This window comes from Mytilus edulis, chromosome 7 (genome assembly GCF_963676685.1).
Source record: "Mytilus edulis chromosome 7, xbMytEdul2.2, whole genome shotgun sequence".
NCBI classification, from domain to species: domain Eukaryota; kingdom Metazoa; phylum Mollusca; class Bivalvia; order Mytilida; family Mytilidae; genus Mytilus; species Mytilus edulis.
The window spans coordinates 64383634-64389036 of NC_092350.1; the positions used below are offsets into that span (position 1 = coordinate 64383634).

At 30.4% G+C, this 5403-nt stretch overlaps 1 long non-coding RNA gene across 1 annotated transcript; it reads left to right on the top strand.

Moving 5' to 3' along the window:
• The first annotated feature begins 1377 nt into the window (after window positions 1–1377).
• On the top strand, window positions 1378–4784 carry LOC139483575 (uncharacterized). Its single transcript, XR_011655032.1, has 3 exons — window positions 1378–1451; window positions 3580–3668; window positions 4111–4784. It is a non-coding gene; the product is annotated as an uncharacterized lncRNA (long non-coding RNA).
• The last annotated feature ends 619 nt before the right edge of the window (window positions 4785–5403 follow it).

Genomic DNA, 5403 nt, shown 5'->3' on the forward strand with positions numbered 1-5403 from the left:
ACACCGCACAGTCAGCTATAATAGGCCCCGATAAGACAATGTAAAACAATTCAAACGAGAAAACTAACGGCTTTATTTATGTAAAAAAAATGAACGAAAAACAAATATGTAACACATAAAAAAACGACAACCACTGAATTACAGGCTCCTGACTTGGGACAGGCACATACATAAATAATGTGGCGGGGTTAAACATGTTTCTCTCACAAGCAAAAAAAACCCTAACTGTAAGTCTACAGTGCAGTATTTCGGACGTCAACACAAAAAAAACAGCATGCAAATATATATATGGGGGATAAGTATACCATTATTTACACATCAGACTGTACTCATTATATTATAACTTTGGATACACCAAACTAGGTACTACATATCTGAGTAACAGGCAATATACGCCCTCAATTTTATTGAATTAATTCATAACTATTTGTATCATTTGTATTCATCTGTCAAATGTGTGTGTTCTACAAGGATCAGCAATCCTTACCCTTTCATTTGATATCTATATAACTTACAAAAAATTATTCTGCATATAATAAAGTTTGATTTAAATACGTAAGAACTACTTAATTTGTTTTAAATACCTACTTCTTTCCTTTTTGAACGTGCCCAAAATGGTGGTGTAACATCTTACGAAGTCTATTCAAATTGTTTTTGCAAACTATTTCGCTCTGGCTGTTGCTAGTGGTCGTATTACATTTGCAGTGTGGTGAGATCCTTTTTGTTGCATGTTGAAGGTTTAATGTGACTTTGAGCAATTAAAGCGCTGTTCCTTTGCTTATTTTGTGTATGTGTTTTATAATGTGCTTATATTCATTTTGTGTCACGGATCGATACCAAATATTCTTTTGTTTTTCTATGGAATAAATGTTCCTATACAAAAAAAAAAAATATTGGTATATTCAAAACTTTGATTTTTTTTAATAACGTAAATGATTTTTAATTTTAAGAACTAAACGAAAAAGATAATTGTAATATAAAATCTTCCGATTCTTTCTTCGAACACGATTTGTTATCATATGCTAATTACCCATATCATATTTTAATGACCACATACTGTGGCCATCGTGATCAATAAACCTAATAAATTATAAACATCCGAATGTAAAATTTCGCAAGATAGATAATGACAAACAAACGACGGAAATTACATAATAAATTCACAGCGTGTGCATTTGACTCTATCTTAATATATTTGTCAGTACATAGATAACCCGAATAATCCAGTATTTATATTACGATCACTTCGATCACTCCATGAACCATTTCCTCGAGAAAAGTAGTGGATAGGGGGCGCTGAATTATTCGAGTTAGTACATGGAGGAAAAGCCGTCTGTTTCAAATGTTATTCAAAGGTTAGGAGCGACGATTCAAATTATGTCCGTTTGTGTATTGTATTTGTCGTAGTTGATACGGCACCAGGAACATATCAGGATAGACAACAGAAGTCTGTAAGTATCTATTTTATGTATTTATATATTAACATAGATATTATAAGCCTTTCATGCCTTCTGTTGACAAATTTTCATAACTATGCACTGTTTTAGTAGACCACAGATGTCCTTTTCGAACTAAAAGAACCTAGCTCCCTGAAAAAAAACCACTTCAGTCGAATCTTTCTTCTCAAATGAATGCCCGAATGGTCATCAAATTAATACTTGTTATGGGCAGGCATTTTCGAATAATTTTTTAAAAAATGTATTAATTCTGACTGCAAGGAATTTTAAATGGTAAATAATATACATTGTATCTCGAGGGAAATGTACATGTACACACTTTAACAACAGTAAATTTTTCATAAATATTATATAAAATAGTAAAAGTGTAGCATATATATCATGTGTATTAACGATTAAACTCTGGAAGAAATATAGTCCAGCATGAATACAAATTAAAGGGTCCTTTCAGGAAAAAAAAATTTCTCAGAAAGGTATCTCTTTCTTCAGAGGTTTATATGAAACGTTGATGTCTGTTGTGCAGTGATTTGGTTTTTTTTTTTGCCTGTATGCGAGACATGGCATGGTAGGTATTGCAACCAAGCAACGGTGGCGACGATGGTGTACACTATTTGTTTGAAGCATTATATTTTATAAGTTAGACAATCTAAATGCTTCATACCTTATGTTACGAAATTTCCGTCTGTCATATGTCATTGTCCCGGCAACCTCATTTTTTATAGTTCAGTAACTGCTTGATACATTTTGTTTTGTTAAATGAAAAACTCACTTATTATGAGTAATATGATAACTTTGTTTGGTATATGGGTTCCTAGCAACATTTACATGTTCGTCAGCTAGGTACATGTAGGGTTAACCTGACCTCGACCTTATTCCATGGATCAGTTATCAAAAATAAAGTAACTTAAGCAAGACCGTATCTAGATACTATAACTAGTAAGTCATCTATATTTGGTGTATGGATTGTTGAAATGAATGTAAAGTGTACATATCCACCCGACAAGTTCCGTCTGACCTTGGCCTCAATGTCATGGTTCATTGGCCAATGTATAGTGTTTGTGGTTTGGTCAATTTCTCTGATACTTTAAGCAATAGGACCACTATATAGGGTGTATCATTGAGCTGCGTCGAATAGAAATCGACCTTATGCAAATGTACGTTTACATGTTCAGCTATATGACTTTGAATGATTTTGGTACATTAAAATACGAAATTAAAAGGTGAATATTGGTCAATTTTTAAGTGTTCTTAAACTAGTTATAACAAATCAGTTTTCAAACAATTATATACTTCCCAATGAGATTTTTGTCAACCCAAATGGGGTAAATAGATGTATTGATACTAATTTGCATAAGGTCGATTTCTATCCGACGCAGCTCATGTATGGAATCATTGTCAGCTGGAAATGTCCGTCTGACAGGTCTCAATTGACTTCGACTTCATTTTTATGGTTCATTGGACAATTTTTAGTTGTGTCATACATTGTAGTAAGTTGTGCATTGATAAAGTTAAGTATACCTGATAATTGTACTAAAGACTTTCAATATGATTTCAATGATAAGTAAGACAAAGACGAGACATTTGCACTCATATGTTGGTAATAAAATGTGTAAAGTGTTGACTAAAGTACATGTACCTAAATTTCAATATATTTTTGTATCAGAGTGCTGAACGCGCATCTTTAACGTTTTGAGAGGAAAATGAATATTTTGTTGAAGGGAGAATGTGTTGGGTACATTACTCACATTTTTACCTGAGGAAGCTGCTGTTCCTTTTGGAACATGTCTTACTTGTTTTCTGGTATGTTAATTGGGATAGGTAAAAGTATTGTTAACACCAGTCCTGTGTTTTGTTTAAGACTTAATGAAACCTGATTTTAATTGTTATTTGTGTATTCAGTTCGCTGTCTCCTAGGCATGAACCACTCATCTGTTTCAAGACTCTATGAGTGATTGATTGATTGATCATGACTGGCTGAATGTCCAATGGCAAATATTACATGCATATTCAGGAAGTTGGGAATGATACATGCCAATCCTGATAAAAATAAAGAAATATGCCTGAAGAAAAACAATAACAGAGTAAGTGTTCCTGCATTTTAAACTTCAAATATTTCTTGTAGAGTGAGAAAACTGTTATGAAACACCAGCAAAAAAGACTAGATTGTTATTCAGTCCTGACTTATTCAGTGTCTCTGAAGATGAAGATTAGGTATGTAATAATGAGGTTTTAATTTGATAGATTGTTGACTTTTAAATTGTAAAAGTTTAATGCGTTACTGTAAGTTAATCCATTTATTGTATAAATTAAAATTCAATAATTACTGTTCAAGTGCATAGCATAGCCATCTTTATCTTGCTGTATCCAGAGGCAATAGATATAAGATGTGGTATAGGTGCCAATGAGACAACTCTCCATCCAAATCACAATTTAAAAAAGTAAATCATTATAGGTCAAAGTACGGACTTCAACACAGAGGAAGACTAAAAATTACAATTACAATTAAGAGAGTGAATAATATTATATAAGCGAAATGGACGTCATAAGTAAGATTAAAAGAAAGACAGACAATTTCTTTATCAAAAATTATAAATTTTGGTATGGTTACTAAAAATATTTGAAATTGTTTTGAATTTGTCGTTATTTCTTTCAGATCAGGCCTATCCAGAAGCAAGAAAAAAAGACAATGTTTAGCACGTGCATCTACAGAGAGAGACATGTTTTAAAAAACAGATATATTTTCAATTTAAGAAAAACCTGTTGAACTTTTACTATTTCTTATCTGTTTATTTTACATTTATATATTGATATTTTTTTTTTTAAATTGCTGCACAGTATTTCTACTCAGTCCCACATAACAAAATCAGCTGAAGAAATTGATGTTTTTATATTTCAAGGGAGTGTTCCTTTTGCATTGTTGATAGAAGATATATGCATTGTCTTAAGTTGGGTTTATAAACAGTCACATCGCAACTTCTAATAAAATACATGTTTATGAATCTTACATGTAAATAGACATGAAAGATAGAAAATTATATAGGAACACATTTTTTTCTGACCTAAATATATTTTTAAGGTAAAATTATGTGAACATATCAAATATTATCAAAAACACCGCTGGTTTAAAATAAAATTATTCTATGTAGCCTAAACAAATCATACAGATCAGTGTATTTTTTCCTAAACAAATTTTATATATTTTTATAACCAAAATAAATTTATTCTGTGTCTCAACCTTAACATAATTACTGTACTATCAAAATAAATTTATTTTATATATCATAATACTTTTAATCCACATTGAATGTAGAATAAGTTTATTCTGTGTCTCCATCTTAATATATTAACTTTACTTTCAGTCAGAATAAATTTAATTTATATATTATTATACAAGACAAAAATCACATTGAACATAGAATAATTTTATTCTGTGTCTCAACCTCACCATACAGATAACTTTACTTTCAAAATAAATTTATTTTATATATTATTATAATCATAAATCACATTAAATGTAGAATAAATTTATTCTATGATTTTCTCGAACTAATAACAGATATTAAGGCTCTATATAATAAATTTATTTTATAAATGATCATATACATAAAGCACCATGCATTTAGAATATATTTATTCTATGTTGCATCCTTTACAGAGAGTTGACTAAAAATGGACAGCTAAGTGCAGAATTCAGTATAAATTTATTTTGAAATGTAACAAATAAATACTAATATAACAGAATTGTCTTTGTTTTTCATGATTTTTTCTCAAATACATGGGTTATAGAATAAATTTATTACGTTCTGGTCCAAATTTAGCCTCTAATTGCACTTGTCAGAAATTAGAGTGAAAAAAGAGGAAAATTGGTTTTTTCCTTTTTTATTCTGCTCTCAGTTCTAATAAGATAGCAACAAATAGAAATAAATCTAGCAAAAATACAGCGTAG